The following is a 26,128-nucleotide window of genomic DNA, read 5'->3' as shown; positions in this document are numbered from 1 at the left end:
AGAGAGAGAGAGAGGGGAGATAAAAAGAGAGTCAGAGAGAGCGAGAGGGGGGGAGATATAAAAAGAGAGAGAGAATCAGAGAGAGGGGGTGATAAAGAGAGAGAGAGAGAGAGTCAGAGAGAGAGAGGGGGGAGATTAAAAAAAGAGAGAGAGAGAGGCAGAGAGAGAGAGGGGGGAGATAAAAAGAGAGTGAGTCAGAGAGAGGGGGGGTGATAAAGAGAGAGAGAGAGAGTCAGAGAGAGAGAGAGAGTCAGAGAGAGGGGGTGATAAAGAGAGAGAGAGAGAGTCAGAGAGAGGGGTGATAAAGAGAGAGAGAGTCAGAGAGAGGGGGGGAGATAAAAAGAGAGAGAGAGTCAGAGAGAGAGGGGGGAGGATAAAAAGAGAGAGAGAGAGTCAGAGAGGGGGGTGATAAAGAGAGAGAGAGACTCAGAGAGAGAGAGAGGGGAGAGAGAGAGTCAGAGAGAGGCGGTGATAAAGAGAGAGAGAGTGAGTCAGAGAGAGAGAGGGGGTGATAAAAAGACAGAGAGAGAGTCAGAGAGAGGGGGGGGTGATAAAGAGAGAGAGAGTGAGTCAGAGAGAGGGGGTGATAAAAAGAGAGAGAGAGAGTCAGAGAGAGGGGGGTGATAAAGAGAGAGAGAGTGAGTCAGAGAGAGAGAGGGGGTGATAAAAAGAGAGAGAGAGAGTCAGAGAGAGGGGGTGATAAAGAGAGAGAGAGTGAGTCAGAGAGAGAGGGGGGTGATAAAAAGAGAGAGAGAGAGTCAGAGAGAGGGGGGTGATAAAGAGAGAGAGTGAGTCAGAGAGAGGGGGTGATAAAAAGAGAGAGAGAGAGTCAGAGAGAGGGGGTGATAAAAGAGAGAGTCAGAGAGAGATCTTTAATTGGCAAATGTCTGTTCTGTTGCTGCCAATAGGCCACTTAAATAAATGAGTAGTCAGTTAGCAGAAGTCTGGCCTTTGGACTGGATCACTGCAGCAGATACAAGGACCGTCGTTCGCCCCTCACTCACTCGCCCCTCACTCGCCCCTCACTCACTCGCCCCTCGTTCGCCCCTCACTCACTCGCCCCTCACTCACTTGCCCCTCACACGCCCCTCACTCACTTGCCCCTCACTCACTTGCCCCTCACACGCCCCTCACTCACTCGCCCCTCACTCACTTGCCCCTCACACGCCGCTCACTCACTTGCCCCTCACTCACTTGCCCCTCACACGCCCCTCACTCACTTGCCCCTCACTCACTCGCCCCTCACTCACTTGCCCCTCACTCACTCGCCCCTCACTCACTTGCCCCTCACACGCCCCTCACTCACTCGCCCCTCACACGCCCCTCACTCACTCGCCCCTCACTCGCCCCTCACTCACTCACCCCTCGTTTGCCCCTCACTCACTCGCCCCTCACACGCCCCTCACTCACTCGCCCCTCACTCTCTCGCCCCTCACATGCCCCTCATTCACTCGCCCCTTGTTCGCCCCTCACTCACTCGCCCCTCACTCACTCGCCCCTCGTTCGCCCCTCACTCACTCGCCCCTCACTCACTCAAGAACGACGACTCAAGAACGTCGTCTCAGATTTTTGACGGCTGTGCTGATCAAACCGCAGCATGACGAAAATAATTCAGCAAGCAGAGAAACACTTCTGCAAATAAACACAAAATGTCTGGATTTTAGTTTTTTTAATTCTGGTGTCTGAAAATCTGCAGTCTGAGACAGACGGAGGCGAGTTGGTGTTAACAGTTAAAACTCAATCCTGCTCTTGTTTCATGCTGGTGTTGCCAGCATTATTTTGGCAGTAATATCCCATTCATGCTCCAATAATGAATAATCAATAGCTTCAGCTCCAGTTCACTTCTCATGCTGTCCAGTTGAACTGTAATAAGTAGGTATATTAGTACAACCACTAACCAGGTTAAGTGATGTCAGCTGGTTTTGTGTCGAGATGCTTGTCAGGCAGAGGACACTGTTTCTGCTTTGATCTTTTGTGACATAGTGCAGTGAGAGTATGGTGAGGGTGTGGTGAGGTCGTGGTTAGGGCGTGGTGAGGTGAGGTCTTTCTTTAATTTCTGGATCTGTTCCTAAATGTTTCAATTCTGCAGTGATTAAACCATTACCTAAGAAACCTAACCTCATATCGGCCGATAACAAATCTATCATTTTGCTCTAAAATTCTCTAAATTTCACAGCAGCTCGTAATCTATCTTACTGAGAATATTCTCAGAGACGGCTCTCAATAAAGTGGTGAATGATATTCTGCTTGCAATGGATTCGGACACCACTACTGTTCTGGTGCTGCGTTTGAGACCGTGGATCATCATATCCTACTCGATAGGCTGGAAAATCATTTTGGGATTACTGGGAACGCCCTTGTGTGGTTGACATCCTACTTAATGAGTTGCTTTCATTGTGTTCTCTACAATAACATAGTATCAAATCTTGTCCCTATGAAATATGGGATCCCACAAGGGTCCGTGTTAAATCCCCTGCTGTTCTCTGTCTATATAACACCCCTAGGGGCAGATATTGTGACACTATTGAATTACTTTTCATTGCTACACTGATGACACTCAGTTGTATGTGCCAGTAAGTGCTGATAATCTCACGCACATTAAGACTTTAGAGGATTGCCTCACTTCAGTGAAAAGCTGGATGTTGTGCAACTTCCTGTTTTCAAATTTAGACAAGACTGAAATGATGGGCCTTGGTCCAGAGAGACATCAGCGAGACATTACGAGGACTGCTTTCTTCCATCTTTGTAACATAGGGAAGATTTGACCCATCCTGTGTCTGGCTGATGCAGAGACGCTGATTCATGTCTTTGTCTCTTCTAGACTGGATTATTTCAATGCCCTATTCTCTGGATTACTGCAGTCCGGCATTAGGGGTCTCCAACTGGTTCAAAATGCCTATAATAGAATCTTGACTAGAAGCACAAGTTTAATCACATTACTTTGATTTTGTCCTCAGTTAATCAAATCAAATCAAATCAAATCAATTTCATTTATATAGCGCCAAATCACAACAAACAGTTGCCCCAAGGCGCTTTATATTGCAAGGCAAAGCCATACAATAATTACAGAAAAACCCCAACTGTCAAAACGACCCCCTGTGAGCAAGCACTTGGCGACAGTGGGAAGGAAAAACTCCCTTTTAACAGGAAGAAACCTCCAGCAGAACCAGGCTCAGGGAGGGGCAGTCTTCTGCTGGGACTGGTTGGGGCTGAGGGAGAGAACCAGGAAAAAGACATGCTGTGGAGGGGAGCAGAGATCGATCACTAATGATTAAATGCAGAGTGGTGCATACAGAGCAAAAAGAGAAAGAAACACTCAGTGCATCATGGGAACCCCCCAGCAGTCTAAGTCTATAGCAGCATAACTAAGGGATGGTTCAGGGTCACCTGATCCAGCCCTAACTATAAGCTTTAGCAAAAGGGAAAGTTTTAAGCCTAATCTTAAAAGTAGAGAGGGTGTCTGTCTCCCTGATCTGAATTGGGAGCTGGTTCCACAGGAGAGGAGCCTGAAAGCTGAAGGCTCTGCCTCCCATTCTACTCTTACAAACCCTAGGAACTACAAGTAAGCCTGCAGTCTGAGAGCGAAGCGCTCTATTGGGGTGATATGGTACTACGAGGTCCCTAAGATAAGATGGGACCTGATTATTCAAAACCTTATAAGTAAGAAGAAGAATTTTAAATTCTATTCTAGAATTAACAGGAAGCCAATGAAGAGAGGCCAATATGGGTGAGATATGCTCTCTCCTTCTAGTCCCCGTCAGTACTCTAGCTGCAGCATTTTGAATTAACTGAAGGCTTTTCAGGGAACTTTTAGGACAACCTGATAATAATGAATTACAATAGTCCAGCCTAGAGGAAATAAATGCATGAATTAGTTTTTCAGCATCACTCTGAGACAAGACCTTTCTAATTTTAGAGATATTGCACAAATGCAAAAAAGCAGTCCTACATATTTGTTTAATATGTGCATTAAATGACATATCCTGATCAAAAATGACTCCAAGATTTCTCACAGTATTACTAGAGGTCAGGGTAATGCCATCCAGAGTAAGGATCTGGTTAGACACCATGTTTCTAAGATTTGTGGGGCCAAGTACAATAACTTCAGTTTTATCTGAGTTTAAAAGCAGTTAATTGGCTTCATGTCTCTGTGAGGTTTATTGGACATGGCCTTAAGATAGAATTTGCACTTTTACTTCTCTTTCTCTTTTCTTTTTGTTTTGTAACTGCTTGTAACTTTGTACTGTTAGAATGGTCTAAGCAGTGGGTTACCCCTCTTGAGTCTGATCTGCTGGAGGTTTTTTCCTGAAAAATTCCAGAGGGAGTTTTTTCTTACCACTGTCCTTGCTTGGGGGGTAAGGTTAGACCTTTCCTGTATGTATACCTGTATGAAATGCCTTGGGGCAGGTTTCTTGTGATTGCTGCTGTATAAATGAATTGAACTGACAGAACTGACTGGACTTTGAGAACCTGGTTTTTCATGTTGTTTGAGTTCCTGTTTCCTGTTTCTTCAGCTTTGTAAAACTTTGTAAAAACCTTGTAATTGTTAGCATGGCCCAAGCAGTGGGTCACCCCTCTGAGTCTGGTCTGCTTGAGGTTTCTTCCTCAGTATCATCAGAGGGAGTTTTTTCTTACCACTGTCGCCTGTGTTCTTGCTGTGGGGGTTGGTAAGGTTAGACCTTACTGTGTGAAGCACCTTGAGGCAGCTTTGTTGTGATTTGGTGCTATATAAATTGAAAATTGAAATTGAGACAACCTTGCACAAACTCAAGGTTTGGCTTGGTGACGTAGGTTAGGGTAAGTATTGCCCAGTTAAGCCCCCTTCCTACTTAAATGATTTTGACCATATTTTGTGCATAAATTCTCCTAATCAGACTTATTTTGGTTAACCTTGAACTGAGGCAATGAATGGATGTCTTTGGTAATAGGTGTCTTCGAAGGATCCTTGTGTACTGCTGGAATGACGTTTTTGTCAGATGAGAGGTTACTTAGAGACACTAAGATGAGGAGTATCACTTGGGTTGTAAGGGAGCGTCAGCTTCAACATTTTGGCCATGTGGCGTGTTTCTCTGCGTGATCCACCAGACAGGTGCCTGAGTGTTGAGGACCCCAGTAGCTGGAGAACATCAAGGACATGGCCACGTTTCATCTAGCTGCGGCAGACAGATTGTCATTTTAGTGATGTGGGAATAGACTGGTTGTCTGCCTGGATGGTTGCCATCCAGGACCCCAGGCAGTTCCATGACATTGTGGAAGTGGCCAAGTGCATGCTCTGAGGTTTGACTTGACTTGACTTGTGGTTACCCTTGATTCCATCCTATGAGCTCACACCATGACCTTATTACAACGTAGGACATGATCCAAGAAATCATCATGACTGGAATACTCTACTGTGATACAGTCCTGGCACCAATGCCCACAAATATCCAGGGTTATCTTCAAGATGGCAGCAAGACTGCATGATGACAGCAAAAGGATTTCTCAAAGTTCCATAAACCATTTAAAAGTGTTGTGGTGGAATCTTGTACCATCATGACTCACCAAGAGTGTTCAAGAATCACCAAGACACCACAGTGGTGACCTGTATGACCCGCCAGGATTTGGTAGTCGTGGCGACGTCAGAGTCAAATGTCGTGGATGGCTGAACGAGACTCTATAAAGATTTATTTCCACTTTTCCGGAGTCTCTTTGGGTTCTGTGGTCAACTCAGACCGGGTCTAATTACACCTGAGTCCTTTCTGGATCAGCTCTTGTTATCTGTGACGCATTTTCAGATTCATCCTAACATCCAGTTTTGGTTTGGCCACTTTTTGGACATGAACCTAAGCAGGTTCAGTTTTCTGATTCAGGTCACATGTAACTCTCACATCTGAGTGAAGACCAGTAGATCAGACTCCACGAGAACTGAGCAGCAATCCAGGTTAGAAAAAGTGGAACTGTCCTAAACTCCTGCAAAAGAGACATGTGAAGACGACAAGGGGAGACAGAGAGGAAGAAATGGAGAGGGACACGGGTGCGGCCAGTGAGGCAAGAGTGACGAGGGAAAATATGCTTCAAATTAAATCGGCTGGAACAAAAGAGGATTGTTGCCAAGCAACCAGCTGAACAGGATTACCAGGGCAACTGAGGTGACCTGAAGCTTGACCTAAGAAATAGTCATGCTTGTCGTTCGACGCACACAGATGTAAGGACACAAAGCTCCTCCTTCTCTGGACGCATTTGGACAAACATAAAGACACAAACCATATTTCACCCTCAGCCACAGACAAAAAACTTCACTTTCAATGAAGAGTGTTTTTATATCAGAAGAGATTAACGGACGGCCTAATGGACGACGGTGCCAAAAATCAAAAATCAAATCTGTCCAATATCCAAGAAGAGCTTCCAGAATAAATAAATACGTTGATTTTGGGGAGTGTGTTCAGTGAAACGAACAGTGTTTTAAGATGATAGATGGAACACGGAGCCTCCTCCACAAACATAAATCTTTGCCCACAGAGTCATTTTAGGGGCAATTAGAGAGCTTTCACAGAGCATTTACATTAAATATCACCGTACAGGCTCAGCTGGGCGTGAAACCGCCATCAAGGCCCAACAAGCTGATCATAACAAGAGGCATTAGAGAGAACAGCTGAGGTCAGCGCTGGCAGCACGTGTCGGCCGGCACTTGGGTCCTGGATGGCAACCATCCAGGCAGACAACCTGTCCGCCTTGCGAAAGTAACCGTGTGTCTGCCACAGCCAGGTGATACGGGAGCATGTTCTTGGCCTTCTCCCGCCGCTCCGGTCTAAAAGACTGAGGCAGGACAAACATGTCACATGGACAAAATAATGTAAAAGATCCTCCTCACTAAGTAACAGGGCTGTTCCACAGAGAGCCATCTCTTCCCGTTTCATCCCGTTTCATCCTGAATAGCAAATCAGGGAGCATTTTGAAGCATCATATTAACTTTTTGAGCCATCTTCTGTCAGTCTTGAATAAACTTGTTAGACGCAGTACTTATGACATCATCAGCACCAGCTTTGAAACTGGGGTGAAATTTTCAAGCTATTCAAAATTTCATCCCGATTTACCAGATCGGCATCATTACGTGGTCACTTCAGGGTGATCAAAGTCTTAACAGCTTCGATCATGTTCAAACATCTTTAAACGGGGTCGTCTTAGTGAGTGCAGCTTAAATCACGATTGTGCTCCACCAGGGGAAAAAAATTCAATTAGCTTTATTGAATGTTACTACAGTTTTATAACAAACGGCTCAACACAACACCTGGTTTATATCAAAAGAAATCAAAAGAATATGATCTGGTCCAAAACACTACACAGCAACAGCTTACAGCAAAGATTTAAAAAAAAGTGAAAAATGTGAAACCAGCCTTATTGTGAACAAGTACCAAAGATTTTCAGTCATTAATGAAATGTGAGAGGATGGAGGTGACCCAAGAGTTGGTAAAACAAAGACATGGAGTCCAAATTCTCATAAAATGTCCCTTTGAGGAGTGAAGGAGGTCAGATATTCCAGAGAAAAGCATTCCATGAGGATTCTGTACCAGGAGGTTTATAGTGCAGCAGATAACAGAATATTTGCAGAGGAATTGTTCAAATCTGGTTACAAGCACCAAAATTTGACCTTTTGGTATGTAATTTAGACAAATAACATTAGCCATTTGAATTTTCAATTGGGGGCCAAATAGGGGTCAATGAAGAATTGCACAGGGGTCAAAATTTAAAAGAAATGTTTCAATCATGTTGAAAACTATACCTCATTATTTGTCTGATCATGAAGATTCCAAAAGGGTAGAGTTTGGACTATCTGTGACTGAATGTTATGGAGTTATGGGGTAAAAACAGCAAGAATGGTGACAAAGGTCAATTTCAGTTTGTACAGGAGTCAGAAGTTAAAGATGCTCCAATTATTGTAAAACATGACGTAAGTTATTGGTTGAGTTAATAGGGTTTTAAAAAGGAATAGTTTGCACCATGTGTCATGCTTAGTTGTCATGTAACAGGGTAACATGTGTCACTGCCATAGAATCCAAAGGAGACTGTTTGACCTTTACCTTACAGACCAAACATTCAACACAGTCAAAACTATTCAATTTGTTAATCCTATCAACACAACCAATAATTTGCACCACTTTTTAACAAATTGGAGCAACTTTAACTTTTGACCCCTGTACAAACTAAAATTGACCTTTGTCACCATTCTTGCTGTTTTTACCCCATAACTCCATAACATTTAGTCACAGATAGTCCAAACTCTACCCTTTTGGAATCTTCATGATCAGACAAATAATGAGGTATAGTTTTCAACATGATTGGAGCATTTTAATATTTTGACCCTGGTGTAATTCTTCAATTGACCCCTACCTGGCTGCCTATTGAAAATTTATGTGGCTAATGTGCTTTTACAAAAGAGTAATGTCTAAGGTGTATGTGTGCCAATTTTGGTGCTTGTTTCCAGAAATGAACAATTGTTACAGCTATCTGCTCCACTATTACTGTATATCTAAGACGTGAACATAGTTTTCCTTGTGGCATACACAACCATATCATCGAGTCTTTTCAAGCTGGTGGCAACACTGATGTCCTGACTTGGGTGTCCCAAGAGTGGAGATACAGGGTCCAATTTAAAGACACTCCGAGTGTCTTTTCCATATATCCTGCAAAATCTCCCTGCAAAATCTCCAATGACCAGGTGCAGGAAGTCTTGAAAGCCTGGTTCTTAGTCTTGGTCAGATTGGTGGTTGGGTGGAAATTTGGATTTTGGAGAAAGTTGAAATCAGAAAGTGAATGCTTTGATGTTATTCTGAACAGCTGGGATGGATGGATGGATGGATGGATGGATGGATGGATGGATAGATAGATAGATAGATAGATAGATAGATAGATAGATAGATAGATAGATAGATAGATAGATAGATAGATAGATAGATAGATAGATAGATGGATGGATGGATGGATGGATGGATGGATGGATGGATGGATGGATGGATGGATGGATGGACCCTTAAATGATGACATCATCTATTGAAGTCAAATCTTTTCCATGTGTCCTGAACATTGGTTTCTTAGATTGTGAATAATTATTTTTATAGACTAGTCAACAGGTGAAAACAAACCTCTTTAAACTGAGTCTAACTCTGAAAAAATCAATAAGCTTGTTTACTGTTTACAAAACTCCTTTTATCATTTAGGTTTTCTTCAGTAATCCTCAACGTAGATTAGATTTGTTTAAATGATTGCAGCACATATTTTTAACACTTCACCAGTTCTAAAGATCTTGCTAAAGATCGGCGGTACTGGGCCGTGTACCTGCAGGTAGCATTGAAGTGAGTTTGTTTGCATGGTGTCAGCTGTTGTGACGGCTTCAGGTGGAAATCACAAATCAGCGCGGTGTCTCCTCTCGCGGTGTAAGCGTTGCTGAGCTACACGAGGCTGGATGTTGTGCCGCACTTTTTTCACTTTGTTTCAGGCCTCCTTCCTTTCTTCTCTCCGTCTCTTTGACTGCTCGGCAACATGACATGAAAGGATGAAGAGTGCTGTTGAAAGGATGAAGAGTGCTGTTCAGGCATGTCTTTGTTTATGCATCTCCCTGGAAATAGCAGCCAATAACAGAGCGCCGAGCAAATAAACATGAACAAGGACCAAAGTTTGAGACTTTTTGTCGCAGGATTGTGTATTTAGATGCGGATTCTTGGAAGCTTGTGTTTGTCACACTGTGGGAATGTCTTCTTCCTCCAGGGAGCACTTTGGGAGAATGTGTGCAGCCATGCTCCCCCGCCCCCCCGCTCTGTCCCTCACTCTCCACCCACCATCTCATCTTTCGCCACCGTGTTTGAAGGAATGTGTGCATGTGTTGTAACCACGAACGCCAACTAACGAATGCACCCTTACAGCCGGCCCCGCTGTACGTTGCACCCAATCAACATGAACGAGCAAAGCAAAGAGGAGGAAGATGAGATCGAGGACGAGGAGGCGGCGGCGGCGTGGGGTGGCTGCCTTCAACAATGGCTGCAGACGCAGCGAAACAATAGCGGCTGAGCGGTGGCCATTTTTATTATCCGCCCCACAGGGGTGCAGGCGGTTCCAGACGCTGCCGGGGCGCCCTCACGGCTAATGGACTAATTAGGGTCACCCCTCATCTTCCTAACTGTCATGGCCTCCAACAACTGGCGCGAGTCTGTGACCATCTGGTGACCCAATTGACATGAGAAGGGGGGGGGCGATGAAGTAAAGCAACACAAGTACAAGATGAAACACAAGCAGCTCAAATGTCCACTGAAGGTCTCTGAATGTGATCCATGTTTATTTTTGCCTCCACCCCTGAGTTGATGTTTGCTTTATTTTTAGCATCTTTGCTCAGTTTTCAGAATAAAATTCCTGTAATGATGAATCTGAACAACAACAATCTGTTGCACTACGTTTTGGGTTTGATCTGAACATGGATGTGACCGTCTCCAGGTTTGGGATGGACCTCTACACCAGGACAACACGGGACTGTTCGCCGTATCTCACACAGTCACTGAAGAACCAACCTCTGGAGCGCATCATCATCATCATCATCATCATTATTATTATTATTATTATTATTATTATTATTATTATTATTATTGTTGTCTTATTTTGCTGAGACCTGCACTCACTTCCACACTGAGTTGCGTTGAAACCGGTGTCCGACCGAACGGTCACCCTAAAAATCGATCCCCCCGATGATGCTGTTCACTGATTATCACCTCGTTTCTGCTTCAAACTGCCTCCAGTCATCATCTGTCTCAGTGACAGATATCTGAAGCTTTCGGACAATAATCATTTCCACATAAATTCAGCATTATTTCATCATAAAAGACGGAGGAAGCGGCTAAACAAGCTGCTAGCTGATGCATTCACTGCACCTCCGTCCTTTCAAAGTGTCACCAATTTTGACCTCTTTCCTGCTTCAAACTGACTTTAGAATGATTTAAGAGGCTTGTCATCTGATGTCATCTGATGGTGAATAATCACATTAATCCATTTGCTCTCTTTGGGTGTAGAAAGTCCGACTCAGACGAGCTGCTGTGGTCTGAAACGATGCATGCACAGTGGTGGCAGGGCGACCAATTTTTAGAGGGGGACCACTCAGTCTGCGACACCAGCGTTGTTGTCATGTCGTCACACACTGTTCATTATTTCTTTGGTGTATTCCTGAAACTTTCATTATCATGAAAGTAGTTTGGCATGAAAGCGCACAGCAATAACAATAGAGCAATTGTAAGGTAACAGACATTTGGCTGACTACAAAAAACCCCAGCTGTTGATGACACAATGCATTCTGGGTTGATTTTTGCCAAAAAGAGCTATGGAGACTTTATGGGTGATATTTAATCTTGATTGTCCAACCTCTCTGTTTTATTCTGCCCGTTAAAAAGATGGTGTGGAACAAAGTACATGTGGTGATTGCGAAGCAATAAGGACACCATCTTTCTCTTAACCAGCTCATCAGGCGCTGATTGAGTTACATGTTACATGTTACATTTATCTGTAAAAAACAAATCTGTATTTGTAAATATGTCATATTTTCATTTGTAAAAAAAAAAAAAAAAAAAAGGTGTTTGCAAAACTGACAATTCTGTTTGTGAAGTGTGATTCAGCACAACAAATAGCGACCAGCAATCACATGTTGGTTGCTATTCACACTCCCATCCAGTAGATGGTGGTGTTCTATGCATTTTGACGGGGGGGGGAAGAGTGACTGAGAGGAGACACATTTCCCATAATGCCTTTTGCCACGCGTGTCGGTTAACGTTCAAACCTGCAGAATTAGTGCATTACTTAAAAATATATGTGTAATATTTTCACTTTGTAAAACTGACATAATCAATAATGTTGATAAACTGTCCGGAATTAGCTTTGCTTATAAATGAAACCATGAGTGAACAGTGCCTTGTTTTTGATGTCTCCTGCCACTGTCTAATTTCAATTTTTTTCAATTTATTTCCTTTATATAGCGCCAAATCACAACAGAGTTGCCTCAAGGTGCTTCACACAAGTAAGGTCTAACCTTACTAACCCCCAGAGCAACAGTGGCAAGGAAAAACTCCCTCTGAGGAAGAAACCTCAAGCAGACCAGACTCAAAGGGTGACCCTCTGCTTGGGCCATGATACCCACACAATTTACAAACCATTTCACAAAACGAACATACAGGAAATGCTGCCATTGCACAGGACGGTTTCTGGAAGAGACACCACACCCACCTCTGGATGGAGCTGCACCTCAAACAGAGAGAAAAGAAAAAAAAAAAGCAGAATCAGGCATCAGAAAGACAACAAATACAGTGTAAATTGACAGCATTAAGCAACAAGAAAAACAGAAGAAATACTAACGTGATCACCAGCCACTAGCCCTAAACTTCACTAAAAGACCCAGAATTTAGATAAAGTTGAGGCTGCGGCACGCTCCGTTTACTAATAAAATGAATCTAATAGGGTAGAAAGCATAGTAACATACTATGTCAGTATGCTAGCCATACGAAAGGGACAATAAGTGCGTTTTACGTCTGGACTTGAAAGTCTCTACAGAATCAGTTTTATTGATGCAGGGAGATCATTCCACAGAACAGGGGCACGATAAGAGAAAGATCTGTGACCCTCAGACTTCTTATTCACCCTAGGGACAAAAAGTAGTCCTACACCCTGAGAACGTAAAGCCCGGGCCGGTACATAAAGTTTAATTAGGTCAGCTAAGTAGGGAGGTGCCAGTCCATGAACAATTTTATAGGCTAGCAGCAGAACCTTAAAACCCGATCTCACTGGGACAGGAAGCCAGTGAAGAGACACCAAAATGGGTGTAATGTGGACAAACTTTCTGCTTTCTGTCAAAAGTCTGGCAGCAGCGATTTTGAACCAATTGGAGAGCCCTAATGCTGGACTGCAGTAAACCAGAAAATAGAACATTGCAGTAGTCCAATCTATAAGAGATAAAGGCATGAATCAGGGTCTCAGCATCAGCCATAGACAGGATGGGACGAATCTTCACTATATTTTTCAGGTGGAAGAAAGCAGTCCTAGTAATATCTCTAATGTGGAGGTCAAAGGACAACGTAGGATCATAAATTACCTCAAGGTTCCTCACTTTATCAGTGTGATGTATGACACACGAGCCGAGGCTGAGCGTTAACTGGTCAAATTGATGCCGATGTCTCACTGGACCAAGAACCATCATTTCAGTCTTATCAGAGTTTAAAAGTAGGAGGTTTCTAGACATCCAACTTCTCACTGATGCAAATCTAAGGATTTTATGTGGATGAGATTACCAGCAGTTATCGAAATGTATAACTGAGTATCATCAGCATAGCAATGAAAGGTAATCCTAAAACACCACAATATGTACCCAAGGGGTGCTATATAAAGGGAGAAAAGCAGGGGACCTAAGACGGAACCCCAAATTTCATGTCACTAAGGTTAGAGGTAGTGTTATTGTAATCCCAAAATGATTTTCCAGCCTATCAAGTAGAATATGATGATCCACAGTATCAAACGCAGTACTAAGATGTATCAGCACCAGAACCGTAGTGGTGTCTGAATCCATTGTAAGCAGAAGATCATTCACCACTTTAGTGAGAGCCGTCTGTGTGGAATGATATTTTCTAAAAGCAAACTGCAGTAGCTCAAAAAGATGGTGGTGGTGAAACCACCTTATTGAAACTAGGGTCAAGATTAGATTTCTTAATGGTTTAATCACTGCAGATTTGAAACATTTAGGAACAGATCCAGAAGTTAAACAAAAATTAACAATTTCCAGCACAGTTGGCCCAAGAGTGGGCCACAGGTCCTTAAACAGTTTTGTTGGTATAGGATCAAATAAACAGGTTGTGCTTTGCGTGCCATGTCCAGTGAGATACTATCAAATTCTGTACATCTAGGTAATACCTCAGTAGTGGCGCCCACCTCAATAGCAGGGTGAAGTGGCTGGGTTAAGGCATGCTGGGATATGTTTAACCTAATGTCTTCTATTTATCTTCTCAAAGTAATCCAGGAAATCTTGTGCTGTAAAAGGACAGCGAATAAGTATTATTTAATTTTAATTCATTTAATTTAATTAGCTTATAATGCGCCAAATCACAGCAAAAGCCGTCTCAAGGCACCTTACATAAAACAAGTCAACATAAAATTGAATAAATAATTAAAAATGAATTAAAAAAATGTCAAATACATAAATAAAAACAGAAGTAAAAGAATTAAAATAAAAATAAAAACTATCCATAAGAAAGAGAATAAAAATAGGTTTTGAGTCTTGACTTAAAAATGTCCACAGACTCAGACTGCCTCACGGTCGCAGGAAGACTGTTCCACAGGGTGGATGCACGATACGAAAAGGCTCTTTGACCTGCTGATTTCTTCTTCACCCTGGGAACACAGAGAAGTCCCGCATCCTGCGACCGCAAAGCCCAGGCCGGCACGTAGAGTTCCACCAGATCAGCCAGATAAGATGGCGTCAGTCCATGAACAACCTTATAAGTCAATAGCAAAACCTTAAAATCTGCTCTCACAGAGACAGGAAGCCAGTGCATAGATGCCAAAATGGGTGTGATATGTTCAGACCTTCTGCTACGTGTCAGAAGTCTGGCGGCAGCGTTCTGAACTAGCTGAAGACCCCTAATGCTGGACTGTGGTAACCCTGAAAATAGAACATTACAATAATCTAGTCTAGAAGAAACAAAAGCATGAATCAGGGTTTCAGCATCAGCCATGGACAGGATGGGGCGGATCCTCGCTATATTTTTCAGATGGAAAAAAGCGGTCCTAGCAACATCCCTGATGTGGAGGTCAAAAGACAACGTGGGATCAAAAATTACCCCAAGGTTCCTCATTTTGTCTCATGGTTGCCACCATGTCGAACAAGAACTTTGAGTTATGCTTGTTTTTGTTGATCAAATCAGAGTAATAGGTCCGCTTTGTAGCCAGTAATACATGCTTATAGTCTAAGATAGCATCATGCCACGCATGGTGGAATACTTCTAATTTTGAACTACGCCATTTCCATTCTATACCTCTAGCCTTATGCTTGAGGTCACGAAGTAATCAATGAACCAAGGTGACTGTGTTTTGGGGGGGCGTGGTTTTAACAAAGGTAGCGCAATCATGTTGAGTGTAGTTTTGAGTGCTGAGTTTAAACTTTCCACAAGACTGTCTACTGATTTCAGTCAGGTTTTAGAATTCATCATAGTACAGAAACAGCATTAGTGAAGGTTACAAATGATCTTCTTATGGCCTCAGACAGTGGACTCATCTCTGTGCTTGTTCTGTTAGACCTCAGTGCTGCTTTTGATACTGTTGACCATAAAATTTTATTACAGAGATTAGAGCATGCCATAGGTATTAAAGGCACTGCGCTGCGGTGGTTTGAATCATATTTATCTAATAGATTACAATTTGTTCATGTAAATGGGGAATCTTCTTCACAGACTAAGGTTAATTATGGAGTTCCACAAGGTTCTGTGCTAGGACCAATTTTATTCACTTTATACATGCTTCCCTTAGGCGGTATTATTAGACAGCATTGCTTAAATTTTCATTGTTACGCAGATGATACCCAGCTTTATCTATCCATGAAGCCAGAGGACACACACCAATTAGCTAAACTGCAGGAATGTCTTACAGACATAAAGACATGGATGACCTCTAATTTCCTGCTTTTAAACTCAGATAAAACTGAAGTTATTGTACTTGGCCCCACAAATCTTAGAAACATGGTGTCTAACCAGATCCTTACTCTGGATGGCATTACCCTGACCTCTAGTAATACTGTGAGAAATCTTGGAGTAATTTTTGATCAGGATATGTCATTCAATGCGCATATTAAACAAATATGATCTGCTGGAGGTTTCTTCCTGTTAAAAGGGAGTTTTTCCTTCCCACTGTAGCCAAGTGCTTGCTCACAGGGGGTCGTTTTGACCGTTGGGGTTTTACATAATTATTGTATGGCCTTGCCTTACAATATAAAGCGCCTTGGGGCAACTGTTTGTTGTGATTTGGCGCTATATAAAAAAATTGATTGATTGATTGATTGATATGTAGGACTGCTTTTTTGCATTTGCGCAATATCTCTAAAATTAGAAAGGTCTTGTCTCAGAGTGATGCTGAAAAACTAATTCATGCATTTATTTCCTCTAGGCTGGACTATTGTAATTCATTATTATCAGGTTGTCCTAAAAGTTCCCTGAAAAGCCTTCAGTTAATTCAAAATGCTGCAGCTAGAGTACTAACGGGAACTAGAAGGAGAGAGCATATCTCACCCATATTGGCCTCTCTTCACTGGCTTCCTGTTAATTCTAGAATAGAATTTAAAATTCTTCTTACTTATAAGGTTTTGAATAATCAGGGCCCATCTTATCTTAGGGACCTCGTAGTACCATATCACCCCAATAGAGCGCTTCGCTCTCAGACTGCAGGCTTACTTGTAGTTCCTAGGGTTTGTAAGAGTAGAATGGGAGGCAGAGCCTTCAGCTTTCAGGCTCCTCTCCTGTGGAACCAGCTCCCAATTCAGATCAGGGAGACAGACACCCTCTCTACTTTTAAGATTAGGCTTAAAACTTTCCTTTTTGCTAAAGCTTATAGTTAGGGCTGGATCAGGTGACCCTGAACCATCCCTTAGTTATGCTGCTATAGACTTAGACTGCTGGGGGGTTCCCATGATGCACTGAGTGTTTCTTTTTATTTACCTCTTTTTGCTCTGTATGCACCACTCTGCATTTAATCATTAGTGATTGATCTCTGCTCCCCTCCACAGCATGTCTTTTTCCTGATTCTCTCCCCTCAGCCCCAACCAATATGGCCAATATGGGTGAGCTATGCTCTCTCCTTCTAGTCCCTGCAGCATTTTGAATTAACTGAAGGCTTTTCAGGGAACTTTTAGGACAACCTGATAATAATGAATTACAATAGTGCAGCCTAGAGGAAATAAATGCATGAATTAGTTTTTCAGCATCACTCTGAGACAAGACCTTTCTAATTTTAGAGATATTGCGTAAATGCAAAAAAGCAGTCCTACATATTTGTTTAATATGCACATTGAATGATATATCCTGATCAAAAATGACTCCAAGATTTCTCACAGTATTACTAGAGGTCAGGGTAATGCCATCCAGGTTAAGGATCTGGTTAGACACCATGTTTCTAGGATTTGTGGGGCCAAGTACAATAACTTCAGTTTTATCTGAGTTTAAAAGCAGGAAATTAGAGGTCATCCATGTCTTTATGTCTGTAAGACAATCCTGCAGTTTAGCTAATTGGTGTGTGTCCTCTGGCTTCATGGATAGATAAAGCTGGGTATCATCTGCATAACAGTGAAAATTTAAGCAATGCTGTCTAATAATACTGCCTAGGAGAAGCATGTATAAAGTGAATAAAATTGGTCCTAGCACAGAACCTTGTGGAACTCCATAATTAACCTTAGTCTGTGAAGAAGATTCCCCATTTACATGAACAAATTGTAATCTATTAGATAAATATGATTCAAACCACCGCAGCACAGTGCCTTTAATACCTATGGCATGCTCTAATCTCTGTAATAAAATTTTATGGTCAACAGTATCAAAAGCAGCACTGAGGTCTAACAGAACAAGCACAGAGATGAGTCCACTGTCTGAGGCCATAAGAAGATCATTTGTAACCTTCACTAATGCTGTTTCTGTACTACGATGAATTCTAAAACCTGACTGAAACTCTTCAAATAGACCATTCCTCTGCAGATGATCAGTTAGCTGTTTTACAACTACCCTTTCAAGAATTATTCAGAGAAAAGGAAGGTTGGAGATTGGCCTATAATTAGCTAAGATAGCTGGGTCAAGTGATGGCTTTTTAAGTAATGGTTTAATTACTGCCACCTTAAAAGCCTGTGGTACACAGCCAACTAATAAAGATAGATTGATCATATTTAAGATCAAAGCATTAAATATTGGTAGGGCTTCCTTGAGCAGCCTGGTAGGAATGGGGTCTAATAGACATGTTGATGGTTTGGATGAAGTAACTAATGAAAATAACTCAGACAGAACAATCGGAGAGAAAGAGTCTAACCAAATACCGGCATCACTGAAAGCAGCCAAAGATAACGATACGTCTTTGGGATGGTTATGAGTAATTTTTTCTCTAATAGTTAAAATTTTATTAGCAAAGAAAGTCATGAAGTCATTACTAGTTAAAGTTAAAGGAATACTCGGCTCAATGGAGCTCTGACTCTTTGTCAAACTGGCTACAGTACTGAAAAGAAACCTGGGGTTGTTCTTATTTTCTTCAATTAGTGATGAGTAGTAAGATGTCCTAGCTTTACGGAGGGCTTTTTTATAGAGCAACAGACTCTTTTTCCAGGCTAAGTGAAGATCTTCTACATTAGTGAGACGCCATTTCCTCTCCAACTTATGGGTTATCTGCTTTAAGCTGCAAGTTTGTGAGTTATACCACGGAGTCAGGCACTTCTGATTTAAAGCTCTCTTTTTCAGAGGAGCTACAGCATCCAAAGTTGTCTTCAATGAGGATGTAAAACTATTGACAAGATACTCTATCGCACTTACAGAGTTTAGGTAGCTACTCTGCACTGTGTCGGTATATGGCATTAGAGAACATAAAGAAGGAATCATATCCTTAAACCTAGTTACAGCGCTTTCTGAAAGACTTCTAGTGTAATGAAACTTATTCCCCACTGCTGGGTAGTCCATCAGAGTAAATGTAAATGTTATTAAGAAATGATTAGACAGAAGGGAGTTTTCAGGGAATACTGTTAAGTCTTCAATTTCCATACCATAAGTCAGAACAAGATCTAAGATATGATTAAAGTGGTGGGTGGACTCATTTACTTTTTGAGCAAAGCCAATAGAGTCTAATAATAGATTAAATGCAGTGTTAAGGCTGTCATTCTCAGCATCTGTGTGGATGTTAAAATCGCCCACTATAATTATCTTATCTGAGCTAAGCACTAAGTCAGACAAAAGGTCTGAAAATTCACAGAGAAACTCACAGTAACGACCAGGTGGACGATAGATAATAACAAATAAAACTGGTTTTTGGGACTTCCAATTTGGATGGACAAGACTAAGAGTCAAGCTTTCAAATGAATTAAAGCTCTGTCTGGGTTTTTGATTAATTAATAAGCTGGAATGGAAGATTGCTGCTAATCCTCCACCTCGGCCCGTGCTACAACCATTCTGGCAGTTAGTGTGACTCGGGGGTGTTGACTCATTTAAACTAACATATTCATCCTGCTGTAACCAGGTTTCTGTAAGGCAGAATAAATCAATATGTTGATCAATTATTATATCATTTACTAACAGGGACCTAGAAGAGAGAGACCTAATGTTTAATAGACCACATTTAACTGTTTTAGTCTGTGGTGCAGTTGAAGGTGCTATATTATTTTTTCTTTTTGAATTTTTATGCTTACATAGATTTTTGCTGGTTATTGGTGGTCTGGGAGCAGGCACCGTCTCTACGGGGATGGGGTAATGAGGGGATGGCAGGGGGAGAGAAGCTGCAGAGAGGTGTGTAAGACTACAACTCTGCTTCCTGGTCCCAACCCTGGATAGTCACGGTTTGGAGGATTTAAGAAAATTGGCCAGATTTCTAGAAATGAGAGCTGCTCCATCCAAAGTGGGATGGATGCCGTCTCTCCTAACAAGACCAGGTTTTCCCCAGAAGCTTTGCCAATTATCTATGAAGCCCACCTCATTTTTTGGACACCACTCAGACAGCCAGCAATTCAAGGAGAACATGCGGCTAAACATGTCACTCCCGGTCCGATTGGGGAGGGGCCCAGAGAAAACTACAGAGTCCGACATTGTTTTTGCAAAGTTACACACCGATTTAATGTTAATTTTAGTGACCTCCGATTGGCGTAACCGGGTGTCATTACTGCCGACGTGAATTACAATCTTACCAAATTTACGCTTAGCCTTAGCCAGCAGTTTCAAATGTCCTTCAATGTCGCCTGCTCTGGCCCCCAGAAGACAATTGACTATGGTTGCTGGTGTCACTAACTTCACATTTCTCAAAACAGAGTCGCCAATAACCAGAGTTTGATCCTCGGCGGGTGTGTCGTCGAGTGGGGAAAAACGGTTAGAGATGTGAACGGGTTGGCGGTGTACATGGGGCTTCTGTTTAGGGCTACGCTTCTTCCTCACAGTCACCCAGTCGGCCTGCTTTCCCGGCTGTTCGGGATCTGCCAGGGGGGAACTAACGGCGGCTAAGCTACCTTGGTCCGCACCGACTACAGGGGCCTGGCTAGCTGTAGAATTTTCCATGGTGCGGAGCCGAGTCTCCAATTCGCCCAGCCTGGCCTCCAAAGCTACGAATAAGCTACACTTATTACAAGTACCATTACTGCTAAAGGAGGCCGAGGAATAACTAAACATTTCACACCCAGAGCAGAAAAGTGCGGGAGAGACAGGAGAAGCCGCCATGCTAAATCGGCTAAGAGCTAGTAGCTATGCTAAGCTAGCGAATTCCTAAAAATACGCAAAGTGAATAATGTGTAAATAATTTAGAGGTGATTCAGCAGAAGGAGTGCTTTAGTTAAGGCACGTAAAGATTACACTGGGAAACAAATCGTAATCTAGATAACTAGATCAATCTAACTGCGCAGATTAAACAGCTAACAGATACAGAAAAACACCGCTGTGCTCCGGAACAGGAAGTGATACAATACCGCAGTGAGAGCCAACCACCAGTAGAGGCCCAGTATGTAATACAACGTTTAAACGAAGCTTCGAGGCACAGAATTTACATCGATTATTTTTTGTAATCGAATGATTTGAGTTATTCGAGTAATCGTTTCAGCCCTAGATTTTACTCAGAAGCCTCTGCGGTCCTTAAACTCAAAACTGGCTTATCAGTTGCCAACAGTGTATCAAGTCAATACTAAAAGTTTGTGGTTAGCTGTAAGCTCCGCTAAATTTTTTTGTGGTTTATCAGCTTTCAGTTAGCTGATTAGCGGTTACTGAAGCTAACCTTTCAGTTAGCTTTACCCCCCACTGATGTTGACACAAGAAAGTCAAAAGACTTAATTTACATCGTGGTCCCTGCTGCTGCTGATGCTAAGTTAGTATCATTTGCAGTTAACTTAGCCACATTAGCAGAGCGTAGCTCATGCTAACGTTACCATCAACAACAGTTAGCGAGCTTGAACATTTTCTTCCACCCTATGCAGATAGAAGGCGCAGTAAGACAGAAAAAATAAAAACGTGTAAACGATACTGATTTATTTGTGTTAAATCGGAGCTTCTTCAGTCCAGTCTGCTCCGACTCTGAACTCGGACTGTTAAAGTGGAAGTGAGAACAGGAAAACAGGAAGTGAAGTTTATGTGTTTCCTGTTCCTTGCAGTGCTTCTGTGTCGTATTTCTGTTCCATCAAATATCCAATTCAACACAAAATTTTTGTGGAAGAGCAGCGTGTGGTTCCAGTTTCAGAACCAGGATTTAAAGGTGAAGCCTCTGCAGCATAGAAACCTCAGAATTCACATTCTCTGAAATGATTTATGTTTAGGATCAGGATAAGAGAGTTAATTTTTTATGAAATGAATAAAAAAAATTAGATATTAAAACAATGCATCCATTTCCTGAATTCAGCTTTGTGCACTTCCAGAAGTCTTGCACAGGAACAGAATTCCAGTGTGGTCCAGGTTCAGTTCTGGAATATCTGACGTTTACATACTGTGCAGAATGTCTCCGATACTGCAGCAGGTGGAACTCGTAGCACAGAAATCTGATGGAAGCAGCTTCATTAACTTTACATCCACAGAAAAAAAAAAGGGGGGGGGGGGTGTCTTAAAATGCATGTAAGTTGTTGCCCTGTGACTGCCGGGACAGGATCCAGAACAACCCCAACCCTTAACTGGAGTCAGCAGGTATAGAAAATGGGTGGGTGGACGTACTGACGTCTGTTTGCTTCTTTTGTGATCATCGGCCAAGAAATAATGTGGAAAGTCTTAATTATAAAACAAACTCATGAATTAAAGTATGAAGTCTTTTTCACTGTTTTTTCTCTTCCAAGAATTTGTAATTTTAAAATAAATGCGCCATTTGCTTGAATTTGCATTTGTTTTTTTGCAAATTCCTCCAGGGACTCTGTGGTTCTCTTGACTCCTAATAAATAATCTTCCTTTTTTATTCCTTTTATTTAAAACATGAAATCCTTATGAAAGTCTATTTTACCAGATAATAATTCTATATTTTTCTTAATTGGAAAAGCTTGCAACTGATGCATTTTTAATGCCCCCACGACTGATTCCAGGAGTGCTTGTTTATTTGTTTGTTTGTTTGCAGGATAACTCAAAAAGTACAGAATAGATTTCAAGGAAATTTGGTGAGCAGACAGATTAAACATTCTGGTAAAGGTGTGATTCAGCTTTGGAGGTGATCCAGAGTTTTTTTTTTTTTTTAACTGAGATCTAAAAGAATAAATGGCAACATTTATGTTTTTCAGTATATTTGCTGAATTCTTGATTTTTTTTAGGACAATCTGGACAAAGTATTCCTGACTTTTTTCAAGCGTCTGCTTGGCTGCCAAAATAAGATTTCAAATGGGTCTTCAAATGGGTCTCGTTTTGCAGAAAACCCAGGAGCTCCTGCAGCCGGCTGCAGACCTCCTGCCAGCTTTCAGGATTTGTCTCATTCTTGTGCCTGTATTTAACTCAAGAGGTTGAAAGAGGATGTTGATGAAATTTGGTGAGCAGATAGTTAATGTCCAAGAAAAGGATGGATTTTATTTTGAATATGACCTGGAACAGATGCTGGATCCAGAATATATATATATATAAAATAAACATCAATAACATTTTGTGAGCAGATGAATATTGTCAAAGGAAACAACTGAACTAGTTTTTGAGTTGGAAAGGAACATAGTCTGGATCTTGAAGAGTATTTGGAGTATGTATGTGTTTCTGTGAGTTTGTTTGTTTGTTTGTTTGTTTTAAGAGATCCTCAAATGATCTATCTGACTCATCCAGACTTTTACTGTTAATATGTTCTATACTTAAGAGATAACTGTAAAAAAAATAGTAGTAGTAATTAATTCATTAATTAAACTGTGATTAAATTTAGCCTTACCTCATTGCGGTCTAATTTCAATTTTGTGCTTTAGAGGAGTGATTTAAAAAAAATGAGAGCACACACACACACACACACACACACACACACACACACACACACACACACACACACACTGATGTGGCTATATGTAAGTGCACATCAGTCCACGTGCATGCCCGCACGCACACACAGACACACACACACACAGACACACACACACACACACACACACACACACAGACACACACACACACACACACACACACACACACACACAATAAATAAAGTCTGTTTCACTCACAGGAACAAAAAGCAGCACCTTCCAAACTAATGAACCTAATGCGCCTTCAGAAAAGCACACAGCTCTTTAACACTCAGTCTAAATCATCTGACGTCTCCACCACTTAGAGCGGATACGTTCAAACTCACTGTTTACGTGGAAATGTTGGTCCAAACAAATGGAGACATCACACAAAACCTAATTTCCTCCATAAAACTCTAACAGCCTTCTGAGATCAGCTGATCCATTACTTTAATTCAATAACATACCAACGTCTGGGAGACTTTCAAGAGGGGGAATAAGTTTGAAAAGCAAAAATGTTAATAAATAATCAGTGTTAATTAAAATGTCAGAGAGATAGAATAATTTTGGCAGTAAAAGCAGCTGTTATAGTATAAACAAATACCACACGGAGCACTTCCAGGCCCTGAAGGACGCACGGCGAGCTGAAGATCATCATTCATTTGAAGACTTTTAAAACAAGGTCTTACATTAACAGAAGGAAGGACAAAGTTAAAGAGCAGCAGCAATAAAACGCTGAGTTACGACTTTTCTGTTTTTTCCAGTTTTGATCTGTTTTGATCAAACGTGCAAATATAACACAAGTCAGCATCTCAGTCCACGCAATGCATGCTGGGCCAGGTCAAAGTTCACAAATACACAAAACACACAATTAGAGAGCAACATACTAAAATGGTAAAATAAAATAAAATGGTATTTTACGCATTTTAATTTGTTTATGGGATTTCAAATACAAAAAGTAAATCAGGTTTCTAATATAAAAAATTCTAAAATTATCTTAAGTAAATCTGTACAACTTGATATAAATTAATTAAAAATATAAAAGCCAAGCTGATGGGTTGCATAAGTAATCAGCCCCTTTGGTATAATACCTGTAAATAATTAATTGCCAGTTTTCTTCAGACAAGTCAGGGGATGGATACATGAACATTTCCAAGTCAATGAATATGTCTTGAACTTTATTTACATCAGTTATGAAGAAATACAAACAGTTTGACACTGTGGTAAATCTGTGTGGAGTAGACAGGTCTCAAAAACTGAAGAAGAGTGAGGAAAGCCACCAAGACACCCAGACAACCCAGAAGAAGTTACAGGCTTCTGTGGCTGTGATTGGAGAAATTGTGCACAGTGTGTGTTTTAGATTTTGTGTCACCAGTTATACAGCTTCATGATGAAGTGGTATAGAGGAGGATTATATTATATCGTTTTTGAAAAAAATAAAAAGGACCTATACTTTATTGACAGACCTCGTATATATATATATATATATATATGAATATACAGTACAAACATGATTGGAATGTATATATATATATATATATATATATATATATGTGTGTGTGTGTGTGTGTGTATGTGTGTGTGTGTATACAGTATACACACAGCGGGTAAGATAAATATTAAACATGTCATCATATTTTCCAATAAATATTTTTCTAAAGGTGCTCTTGATGTGAAATTTTCACCAGATGTCAGTAACAACCCAGGAAATCCACACATACAAAGAAATCAAACCATAGATGTCCATGAATTAAGTTATGTGCAATAATGTGAAATGACACACGGAAAGAGTACTGAATACCTAAAGAAAGGGAGGTGCAAAAAGATGTGGAAAGACAAGACACCAGCTGAAATCTATCAGTAATTAGAAAGCAGTCCTGCCCCTTATCAGTGCAAATTAATATCAGCTGGTTCAGTCCCAACTGATGGCTTATAAAAGGTGTCTCCTTACCACGGTGTCACACATGAAACATCTTATGATGGGCAAAAGCAAAGAGCTCGCTCAAGATCTTTACAAAATTGTTGCAAAGCATACTGATGGCACTGGTTCCAGAAGGATTTCTAAACTTCTGAATGTTCCAGTGAGCACTGTGGGGCCACAACCTGAAAGTGGAAAAAACTTCACCATAAATCCATCATGACCAGGTGCTCCTCACAAGATTGCTGACAGAGGACGGAAAAGAATTATCAGAAGAGTTGTCCAAGAGCCAAGGACCACTTGTGGAGAACTTCAGAAAGACCTGGAATTAACAGGTACAATTGTTTCAAAGAAAACAATACGTAATGCGCTCAGCCACCACTGCCTGCATGCATGTTCATGGTAAATGGATCGCATTTATATGGTACTTTTCCATCTGCATCAAACGCTCAAAGCGCTTTACATTAATGCCTCACATTCACCCCAATATCAGGGTGCTGCCATACAAGGCGCTCACTACACACTGGGAACGACTAGGGGATTAAAGACCTTGCCCAAGGGCCCTTAGTGATTTTCCGTTCAGGCTGGGATTTGAACAGAGGATCCTCTGGTCTCAAGGACAACGTTTAACCACTAGACCATCACCTCTCACCACACAAGACTCCATTAGTGAAGAAAAATCACGTTGAAGCTCGTTTAAAGTTTGATGAGCAACATTTAGACAAACCTGTGAGAGAAGACAGTCTGGACAGATGAGACCAAAACTGAACTCTTTGGATGTCAGAATACACACCATGTTTGGAGGTCAAACGGCCCCAAAAACACCAGACTGACAGTGACGTCTGGAGGTGGAACATCATGTAACTTCATATAACTGAAGGAAGGATGAACAGAAAAGGGGACCAAGACATTCTTGATAAAAATCTACCAGGATGATGAAGATGAAACAAGGGTGACATTTCGCCAGGACAACGATCCCAAACACACAGACAAGGAAACTCTCAGAGAAGGAAAATAAAGCTTCTGGAATGGTCCAGCCAATCAGCTGAATGGAATCCAACACAACATCTAAGAAC

General features: G+C 41.5%; 1 protein-coding gene and 1 long non-coding RNA gene across 2 annotated transcripts in view; both read right to left on the bottom strand.

Annotated features, from left to right (window-relative positions):
* Positions 1–26,128, bottom strand: part of LOC117522342 (cell adhesion molecule 3-like) — a 302,078-nt gene that overhangs the window by 201,281 nt on the left and 74,669 nt on the right. The window lies entirely within an intron of this gene.
* On the bottom strand, positions 7,872–11,478 carry LOC117521515. Its single transcript, XR_004563956.1, has 3 exons — positions 11,469–11,478; positions 8,117–8,134; positions 7,872–8,051 (listed from the first exon to the last, which is right to left on the bottom strand). It is a non-coding gene; the product is annotated as an uncharacterized LOC117521515 (long non-coding RNA).

The sequence above is a fragment of the Thalassophryne amazonica genome, chromosome 12 (genome assembly GCF_902500255.1).
Source record: "Thalassophryne amazonica chromosome 12, fThaAma1.1, whole genome shotgun sequence".
Lineage (NCBI taxonomy): Eukaryota > Metazoa > Chordata > Actinopteri > Batrachoidiformes > Batrachoididae > Thalassophryne > Thalassophryne amazonica.
This window is presented reverse-complemented; position numbering and strand designations above follow the sequence as displayed.